This window comes from Frankliniella occidentalis, unplaced genomic scaffold (assembly GCF_000697945.3).
Source record: "Frankliniella occidentalis isolate FOCC.00 unplaced genomic scaffold, Focc_3.1 Scaffold138, whole genome shotgun sequence".
NCBI lineage: Eukaryota > Metazoa > Arthropoda > Insecta > Thysanoptera > Thripidae > Frankliniella > Frankliniella occidentalis.
The window spans coordinates 29,979-40,705 of NW_026267265.1; the positions used below are offsets into that span (position 1 = coordinate 29,979).

The 10,727-nt window shown below is 53.2% G+C and overlaps 1 protein-coding gene across 1 annotated transcript in view; it reads left to right on the forward strand.

The window, feature by feature from the left end:
• Positions 1 to 9,052: 9,052 nt before the first annotated feature.
• LOC113208101 (octopamine receptor beta-2R-like) overlaps positions 9,053 to 10,727 on the forward strand; it is a 152,445-nt gene continuing 150,770 nt past the window's right edge. The window contains exon 1 of the mRNA XM_052270780.1: positions 9,053 to 9,616. The gene's annotated coding sequence lies outside the window, so the exon portion shown is untranslated. The remainder of the gene's footprint in view (positions 9,617 to 10,727) is intronic.

Sequence of the window (10,727 nt, forward strand, 5' to 3'; positions counted from 1 at the left end):
TCGCGCCCCCTGCTCCCTACCGCACTCCGCGGGCCAAACCCTACCCCCAGCAGCCCAGCAGCACTACCCCCAGTCCACCTCTATCCTCTGAGCTACCCCAGCCCCCCCCCCCCACTTGCCCCCTCAGTGGGGTGGCTTGGTGGAGGGAGGGCATTTTCACGCTCGACGAAACTCATAGGTTGACAGGCCAAGGGTAGAGAGCTGCTCCCCCCTCCCGCTCTGTTCCCCCTCCTTTTGGTGAAAGGGAGGCCGGGCAAAGTTATGACACACGTAATCACCCACAAGTCACGTCCGTCCTTCCGCCCGTGTCCGTCCGCCCGTCCTCCGCGCTGTCCGTCCCGCCACCCGGCTTTTCCAACGTATTGTTGTACCCCCCAATGTGTCGCCTGGGTGGCCTTTTGTTGTATTCTGTCCGGTGGCGGTGAGCCGCGGCGGGGCGGGGCAGCAGGATAGTAGGAGGATAGGAGGAAGCCTTGGCCGCCCTCAGGGGTGCGCCTGCCTCCCTCACGGCATCAGGATCAAGGCCCCGTGCTGCTCGTCGTGGCATCAGCGATTCTTATATATTTTTGGATTACTAGGAAAAATAAATATCTAAAGAGATTCACCTGCTTCTTCGGTGATTCCCTTTTCCCTTTTTAAATAGGTACATACTGGAAATCAGAATAGTTTTAACATAGCACAGATTGACAGAGATTTTTAGCAGATGACACACTTAAAATAATTTTCATTTTATTTACAATACTTAAATGTGTCTGAATGCTTGTATTCTCGCGTTTCGAGAAGCGAGTTAAAGGTAAAGGTGCATAATAATTATAGGGGGCCAGAACTGTGGTTAGCATGTCGAGCGCCACCTAGTGATGCCATGCCACGCTTGTTGCACCAGCCCACCAGCCCGACTGTATCCAACAAAGTATTTTTGATACTGCTCCCCTTTCTGCTAATTATGTACGACGACGCTCGGTCACCGCATTGCAAGCTAAAACATTTCTAAATATGAGAGAGAATTAGAGCATAGTTCTATTGTAAGATGAGAATATCATCTGCTTTCAATCATCGATTCTCGAATGATATTTTTTCAGAATTGTTTATTTTTGGAAAAGTAGGTGGGGGATGGATGCCTACAGCCTACATTGCAATTATTGCACAATAACATTTTGGGCAGCAGTGCTCGCTCGGTCCGTAAGGGATTATCTTGAATTATCACGAAAACTGCTAGGAAACAGCTCGTGCAACGAAGGGTAAACCTCTCTAAAGTTTTGTGTGTATTATAAACTGAACACTGGTAAAACAAGTGTGCAAAATGTGTACAGCAGCGTGAGCAAGCTGTGATTTTTCGCATTACATGCGTGTTTAACTCAAGTTGCACATTTGCGTGTGTGAAATGTTTAGACGTTTTGTAAATGTTTAAATTCTGCGCACTTGGACACACAAACACAGTTCTATGCTATCATGCAATAATAGGAACCAAACGGTATACAGCTGCTATAATTTTCGGAGGTTTTGAAAGTTTAAACACACATTGACGTACAATAAAGTTAGACACCACAATGTGTCTAGAAAATGCACACTTGAACTGAAACATCAATTGACGTGCAAAATAAAACACTTGTTTTACCAGTGAAAATTGAACAAATTCAAACAAACTCAATTAAATAATAACCAATTCAAACCAACTCCAGACCAATTCAAAACAATTAAAAATCAACTCAAGCAAAATAAATTCACAGCAAATTCAAAACGAGTTGAAGCCGAGAAAACGTATTTATCATCAATTTAAAGTAATTGAAGCCAATTCAAGCGAATTCAGCACCAATTCAAACAAATTTAAGCCAGATCAATGCCAATTTAAACGAATTCAAACATTGTCAAATAAACTCAAAGTCAATTAACGACTATTGTAACTCGAATTCCCATGCAAGCGCCTTATAGGTAGGCAACATATCGCTTAGAGTGCACACATGCACTGCAGGGTGGCCTATCCCGAGTCTTGCAGGCGCCCTTGCCCCCGTCTTTTGTCGAACGAATCAGACCACAACGGCACTGTAAACTGGTTGGCGTCTTTTAACGCCAAAATATTGGCGTTCTCTGACGAACGCCAAATATTGGCGTTCAAAGAGGCCAAATGCCCGAAGAACGCCAATATTTGGCGTTCAAAGACGCCAATAGTTAGCGTTCTCAGAAGAAGAACGCCAATATTTGGCGTTCTTTGGAGGACGCCAATATTTTGGCGTTAAAAGACGCCAACCAGTTTACAGTGGGGCGTTCTTTGTGGACGAGTCTTAACTCACCCTGTTCAGAAACTGGGCACGCGCGTGCGGTAGTACAGTCTAAGAACTGTCGAACACGTGTAGGTGATGTTGAAAATGGGAAGATCTCCATTTACTACAGATGAAGTCCTTAATTTGCTGTAAGGTGCTGCAGTCCTCCATGACAAGGACTTTGACAATTATCACTGATAAACTTTTGAGTTCGCCTCTAACTCCTGCAGAGCAAAAAGGTTTTCCACTTACTGGCCACTTATTCCCCCCACAGACTGTACTTGCCCCCCCCCCCCTCTTTTTCCCTGTTTACGGCCCGGGTCGCGTGTCGTGGCGTAGCGTTAGCATGTGCCCCTGTCCTTCCGTTATCGGCGGTCCAGCGCCGCTCAGCACCACGCCATCAGACGCAGGGCCCGCGGCCCCCCTCTCCTCTCTCTCTCTCTCTCTCTCTCTCTCTCTCTCTCTCTCTCTCTCTCTTTGTCTCTCGCTCGCTCTCTCTCCCTCTCTATGTACCTCTCGTTCGCTCGCTCTCGCTCCCCAGCTAAACAAGGCCAGTTCAAACTAATCCGGCCTTTTATGTGACGGACCGAGTAAATGGATTATCTGAAGCGCCGTTTGTCAGGGCCGTAATTGGACGTGACCGCGATGCACTGGGCGCCGACAACCTACCCCCTCCCCGGCGCGGCGGCGGCGACGGGCGCAGTGTATGTGGCGGTGTATGCGTGCGTGTGCGTGCAGGAGGAGGGGGCCGGGTGCCCCGCCGCCCCTTGTGCCGCCCAGCGCGAGTGGTATCGCCGACTAAAATACGGAGTGGCGCAAACTGATTCTCCTCCGAGCAAAATGTGTTTTTCCTCGGTCGTTGTGCGTTATCGCCTGGCGGCAGGCGCTGCTGGGGTTGCGCGCCGTATGTCGGCGTGCGTGCCTGCATGGGCGGTGTGCGGACGAGGTTGCCAATCGCCCCTTCCCCCTTCTCCCGTCCCCAATCTCATGGCACGCATGGCCTCATGCTCGCCAATAGCCGTGCGGCCGGTTTGACTATGGTATTGTCTTCCCAAGGCCTGCTCATGGCCGCGCTGGTCTTGTTTGTCGCCAGTCCCCATTGCCATTGCCTCGCGGCCTCGCGGTCCACTGGTCGACTAACGCCGCCAGGAAATCGATGGCAGCAGGCCGCAAATTGCAAAACCGCACTGAGCGTTTGTGGGCGGCTCGGCGGCGCTGCGGCGGCAGGGGGCGGGTCAGCCTGGGGGCGGGAGTGGCTGCGTGGGCGGGGACGACGGCGGGGGCAGCACCCGGGCCCGGACGGACATCGGCAGCACAGACTCGCGGTCGTGAGGGCTCATGTGGTCATGCTCGCGGTCCCCCCGTTTAAAAGAAAAGTACCTCATATCATACAGTTAAAACCTTAGGAAGCCAAATGCCAAATCCTTCGTACCTACGAAGGATTTGCCACCTGCTACGAAGCATTTGGCATTTTTCTTCGTATGGTTTTAACAGTGGATAAGTACCTCCAACCCCCACTCAATGGGGTTTTGAATTTTCGAGCGCCTTGTTCGAGCAGCTGGTACTCGCTGCTTCTGCCGGTGCGACGCCACCTGCGAGAGCCAGGAGCTACAGCATGCGGCAGCTGCAGCAGCCACCCTCAATCCGAGTCAATGCTAGCGAGCACCTGTGTACTGCTCGGAGGGGTTGCGGGCCTGGAGGGCCGTGTACAACTCTGCAAGAAAATGTGGAGGGACGTCCACTCCAATTAAGGAAATGTTCGTGAGTAAAGTTATTAGGTCAGCCTAAATACAGATCAAAGTGCCAAAATGTGGAGGAATGTCAGAAAGCTAGGGGAAATGTGAAACATCTTCATGTGTCTCATGGCGTTGTGTGGGAGTACCGTAGTTGGCCTGGAGAACCAGGAGGGCCATGGGGTAGAGGACGGCGGGCTTTGATGGTGTGAGGTGAGGCGTAGGCGGGGCGCTCCGTGCGTCGGGGCCCGCCGCCCCAGCAGGCACGCCCCGGGCCCGCCCCGCCCCACCTCGGGATAGGAGGCGAGGAGGCGGAGGCTGTGCCGTGCCCGCGGCCAGGCTGCTGGGCGCGCAGCCCGCGCAGCCCTCCTGCTACTAAATCATGCAGGCCATAACCACATTTTCGCAGCACAGCGCCATGTACGGTGGCAGAGGACCGCCGCGCCACCCCGCCACTGCTCACCGTTGTGTCCCCGCCACGCCGCAGCCCCTTCTCTCTTCTTCTTTCACCTTTCACACGCCCCTTCTACTCCCTCGCCCCGCGTGCCTCCCTGCGGCTGCTGCCCTTTGTCATTTTCCTCGGCAGGCCGCGGCGTACTGCAAATAAGTGACCTTATTCCTATAGCTAGAATGGCTCCGCGAACTTATGCATTGAAAACTGATGAGCGCACTCATAATATTTGTACATTTTTAAGGATGCAATTTTTAGCTTCGACATATTTCTTGGTGGTAAAATTGTTAACTCTTTTGATTGAGCAAATTTTTGTTGTTGTTTTGCGGGTTTTTGCCTCTCCTTTCCGCCTCTCGAATTTGTGCTTGTCATCTCAGCAGCAGCAGCCGCATCGCCTCTTTTGTGCAGCATTATGGAGCTTTCATCGCTGTTGTGATTGGCGCCACTGAACTTAATGGTGCCGAATGGCTCCTGGTCACGCTCGCCAGCGCTGCTCGCTCTTGCCCGGAGCACTATAAATAATGCCGGCTGCAGTCGCCGGCGGGGTGGCGGGGGCCCCCAACACCCCGCTTGTTTATGAAGATCGAATAAAACGTGACTGACCAGAGTTACTGCTCAGGGCGCAATTGCACTATACGGAGGGAGAGGTTTATTGGTTTTCGGTCCAGGAAGATAGAGGGGAAAAAAGAGGGGGGTCAGGAGGACGGATTAATCAGTTTATAAAGACGGCCAATTAGTTTTCTTTTTGTAAAAACTCAACATTCACGCTGATCACTCCCCCCCCCCTCACCGTTGGTATTTTGCCGTGAAATGTTGTCGATGGCAGCAGCGGGGTCCGCCGGCGCGCCGCTCCCGCGCAATCGAGGTTATGCGTCGCCCAGGGCTGTCTCGATAAAAGTTTGAAACGCGTACCGGAGTCCTTGCAGGCAGGCGACCCTGCGCCCCGCTACGCCCCGCCCCACCACGCCCCACTACGCCCCACCAAGCCGCGCCACGCGAGGGATGACGATAGCTATAAAGGAGAGAAATGGGGAGAAAAATGGCGCTTTCCTGCCGTTGTTATTGTCGGCAAGAAGTCCACCGTACAGACAAAAGTGAAGGGGCGAGGCGAGCGTGGCACGCCGGGCCAGCGGACGCCCACCGAATAGAGAAGGTGGACAACTTTCTTCACAATTTTTTGGTGCTCTATCCTCTTTTTATTATTTTCGTAAAAGTTGCGCACGTTTTTTTTTTGCTATGCGCGGTTATGCATTCCCTACTTTACCACAGAAGAACAGAAAGTACGTTTTTCGTGACTTAAATATAATGAAAATAAAAACAAAAACAAAGAAAAAAACAAAGTGTGTAAAGAAGCAAAAGTTGGGGTTTGGGACGCGGGGCGGCAAAGCACCCCGCTATGTTTAGGCCATTCAGGCCGGGACAAAAGAGAAGGATAAGTTTGCTCTGGAGCGCTAATCTGCGAGGTTATGGTAGTGCGCTCACGCCATGCGCCGTAATCGTTTCATTTCGAGCCGACTGGTGTGTCGCTTTCGCAGCTCTCAGAGGATTTGGAGAGTGTGGGGAAGGGGGCAAGAGGGAGTTAATAGTGAAGTACTGCTGCTGTCTTACAAGAGAACGCTTTCAGGTGTAAATTTCCGATTTCCTTCTAACTCGGAAAATTTAAAGGTTATTATAATAGAAGTCGGATGGCACTTGAAATTTTTCCCAAACCTCACAGTAGGGGTTTACTTATGCCTTATTTTGTCCCAAATATCCCTCTACCGCTTATTTAACGGTACAAAATACAGCAAAACGGCAAAATTTTGGCCCAAAAAACGCTACTTTGACGAGTTACCATTTAGAACACCGTCTTACATTTTTCAAAAAATATCTTTTTCGGAAACCTTACTCCTACCCTATATAGGGGAAAACTGATTGTGATGTTTAGGAAAAATTTCAAGTGCCATCCGATTTCTACATAAATAACCTTCAAATTTTCCAACTATCAACGAAATCGGAGATTTTCCCCTGAAAAGGTTCCCTTGATAGGGAGATGGACACTCTCAACATAGTCGTGAAAAGTCGAAATCCAACAAAATGTGTAAAAGTAGTGTAACGCACTGTTTGCCCTCAGGAGACATTTCTCTCTCTCTCTCTCTTTCTCTCGTGTGAGGTCGATTTGTGCTCTCGGATCTCATCCTTGGTTTACGCCCGTTTCCCCCTCTCTGGTGTTTGGTTTGCCCTCCGCCCTGCCCGGTGGCTGGTAGAGCGGGGCGGGGCGGGATGGGGCGAGTGGCGTGGGGAGGCGGGAGCCCCAGTCACAGCCTATCTTCCCCATCTCCGTCCTAGGTCAGCTGTGTCGGACCGTGGGCTCCCTTCTGGCGGGGCGCCCCGCCCGGGCGGGCCCTGAGAGCCTAGCTCAGCCTCCCCCACCGACCCCACCGCACTCAGCATCCCCGACCCCACCTCTCCCGGGCAGGGATGGCTGGTTGCTGTGGCCTGGAATGCACCACCGGGAAAAAGTTTTACAACGTTGCTCTTGCATGACTGTGGCGCGGCAGGGCCGAGGCGGGGCGGGGCGGGGCGGGGCGGGGCGCGGCCAGAGAGGGGCTCCCTTGTTAGGAAGACTCATGGCCCCGTGGCGTGATGTGGCGGGTGTGTTGCGACGTGGACAAGGGCGCGCGGGCGGGGCGGCTGCCATGGCGTTAGCACGGTCCAAAAAAACAAAAACAGCAAAAAAAACACAACACATATAAAACGGCAAAAAGGCCACGGGGAAATAGCGGGTCTCATTTCGTTGCGCTCACTCGCGCTTTTGCACGCTTTTGCTGTGCCGCGCAGTTTGCGTGTCAGCGGCTTCACGTGTGAGAGCTCCAAAGCGGTTGCCGCGACCGCCACCGCATCTGCAGATGCAGGCGGGGGTGTCGACTCGCATCTCCATCGCAGCAGCTGGCGGACGTTGGGAGAGGGGGGAGGGGAAGGGGAGAGAAAAAATCTGGGATTCATCGTTTCGTCGTCACAGATTTTGACAGGTGTCGTGGCGCTCGGCTCGTACCGTGTCTATCTGTCTGTCTGCGCCCCCTGTCCCCCGGCCCCCAACCCCGTTCCCCCCACGCGGCGCGGGCGTCGCTATCGCGGGGGAATTATTCACAGGTTTGACTGTGAATAATGTATCACTCGGTGGCTTTCCTTGTCCCGCCCGAGGACAGCGGGACTTCACTCGCTTTTGCTCTGTTGGTGCGCCAACCTTTCGAAATCCAGAGAAAGAGACGAAAAAACAACAACAAAAAACTGCCGTAGTGTTCGGCAGCCTCGCCCATGAAATCACCAATCTCTGCGTGTAGGTGTGATTTTTATTCGCCACCTCATTGGAAATTGCGTAGAAATAATGGCGAGATATATGAGGAAACTCAATGGCTCATATGAGCCTGACATCATTCCCATCACCAGAGAACATTGTTCTGCTCCGCTAAGTTGTTCACAGTTAAAACTTTACGAAGCAAAATGCCAAATCCTTCGTACCTACGAAGGATTTGCCTCCTACGAAGCTTCCAAATCCTTCGTATTTTTCTTCGTAAGACTTTAACAGTGTTTTCTCGGCATTTGTTCGACGTTGTTCCAGAAACAATTCGTTCTAGTGTCTGCTCGTAACGGTAGCGGGTTTCATGATGTAAGGCCAACCCACTTTATCAGAAATTGGTCAGTTCTCTCGGCACTTGTTTTACGTTGTTTCTTTACCAGGGGGGGGGGGGGATTATGTTTTATGTTTTGCTAATAGGAGCACTGAAAATGCCAGAGTCAGAAATCTTACTCTCAGGAGAGTGAGATCACTTACACCATGTCTCTCATGGTTACACAAAAAATCTTATTCTCCTGAGAGCGAGATATCTGACTCTCACTCAACTTGAATCATAATTTGCGGTCCTAGTCCTCACCCAATGAAAGTGAGGTTCCTCATTGCAATTGGGCGAGGTCAAGGAAATCTTACTCCTCCAGAGTGAGAATTCGGTGCATATGACTCAAATAGGGTGAGCATTACAGTCATGGCTCTGATTGAGCGAGCACGACACCTCACTCAAAGGTTTTCAGTGAGCCGTCCTTTAATCGGTAGCAAAGGTGAAGTACAAACTTGTTATGGTTGACGGTGATGAACTCAAGCAAATCTTGCTACCTCTGCTTTTGACATATTTTCTGCTGACATGCGCATACATTCAGGTTGGTACACATGCCCCTGATGATAATTTACAAGTTATACTGTACCGCGTGCATCCGTACGGGCGGGAGTGACTACCATTTCGTTTTGGCAGTAGGAGGTAGTGTGGTGTGTGGCGCACACTTGGGCTTGCAGGTTTGCAGAGCGCTGGGCCCGGCAACGGCAGCGCTGCGACTTGCATGTGCACGCCGCCGCCGCCAGGCCTTGCGGTAGGCAACCCGCCAGACTCCTCGGAGGCTGCGGTGGCGGCGCATCTGGACCGCAGCCTGCAGGGGGTTGGGGCGGCTCTGGCTGAGCCTGGGGCCGGGCCGGGCCGGGCTGGGAGTTGCCGCGGCGGCCGCGGCTCGCTGGTGGCGCTGGGGTCGGGCCTGGCCGGGCCGCCGGGCCGTGCCTGTGCCTGGCAGCGCGGGCCAGGCAGCGCAGCGCCGCTCAGTGAGTCGCGTCCCGCGTCCCGCTCCGCATTCGAGCCGAGTCGCCGCCGAGCCCAGCCGAGCCGAGCAGCGGAACGCGCGCGCCGAGTCGAGCCGACCCGCGGCGCGCCGGCAACCCGCCGCCGTCGTTGCCGGCCAGCAGCAGCAGCAGCAGTAGCAGCAGCAGCGACAACCCCATCATCTATTTCGCGAAGTGGGGCCGGGTCGAGCCGAGCCCAGCCGAGAGGCTCGCCGGGAGATGCGGAGTCGACCGCACACCGGCCGATTCACTTGGCGCGCTTTTTGAGGACGCCGAGGGGATACGCCCCCCTCCCCAACGTGACGACTCCCAGTGGACACGTGGGCTTCTGTGAGCGTGTGTTTGTGCGTGTGTGTGTGAGTGCGTCAGTGTCGTGAAGGTGCAGTGCCAGTGTTTCAAACCAAGGATAACACTCATCAATCATCGCGAACTACCTGCCGCCGTCGTCCTGTCGCACACAAGAGTCCTGTGGAGCTTCGCGGCCCGGTGGATCCTCGGGCTGAAAAAAAAACAACAACAACTAACAACACAGGTGATGGACGAATATTTTCTCCGACCGGGTTGTGTCGAAATAGTTTTGACATTTACATATGGGAACGTGACGGGCACCTGCTGGCGGGCTGGGTCCGCGAGAGGGAGACGGAGACTCACAAATGTTTCTGAGTGAGTGTGCTGGTTATTTTGCCATGAGATGGATGAAGTCTGGTCAGAGTATCGACATGAAAGCGTTACCACTGGCTTGTGTATCATTGGAAAAAGTAAACCAATGGCATTAAGCTAAAAAACACGTACTTTAAAACTTTAATCGGCACGGAATGTGTCCAACCAGTTCCCACTAGGCGTACACCTGAGGTACTAACATTGCAACTGCTAAAAGTAGGGGGAAAGCACCCCCTTCTCCTCCTCCCCTTTCCTCCGGCAGAAGGCGAGCAGCACCCACCGACTTCGCTTTACACAGGAGTCAGGAAACAACTAAAGTAAAGAAACTGCTTACCATCGACATCGACCTTACCTTGTTTCGCCGCCGGCCAGGGTTCACATACCGATAATAATAGTGGAAAGTGCACCACATCTGGACTGAAATGTCTATTGATTGCGGCGTGCGTGAGGTGCCGCGGTGCTCGGTAGGCGCCTCACCAGATAGGCGCCTCTTGCACCTCCCCTCCCTCTGTTCCCCGGGGGGGCTTGCGGCTGTGATGGGGTGGCAAGGGGAGGCCGGGAAAGGGGCGGGGCCTTCCGGTATCGTGCTGGGCCCCTGTGGGCCCCTGTGGGCCCCAGCGGGCCCCGGGCCTGCAGGCGAGCCCACGCCGTGGCGCCGCGGCGCCCCAGGAACGCGAACGTGTCAGTCCAGCAGTCGAGGATGAGAGTTACAGTAGGGAGGGGGCTCTGGAAGAAATAAACGTGGCGTGTGTGCCAAAAACGCTCTCGCCGTCTAGGCGTTTCGTCTTGTGTTTGCCCTGCGTGGGAACGGAAGAGCATTACAAAACGTAATCTGCCAAAGACCCAAGCACGTCAACTATAGTTTTCCTTATCACATGCCACTGATATTTCAAGTCGAGGGGAAGTACTCTCTCCTGACACTGATTTACTAAGAAAAATAAGCGGCACCGGTCTGAGTGTAGGAAAAGGTGGCGGGCGGTAAG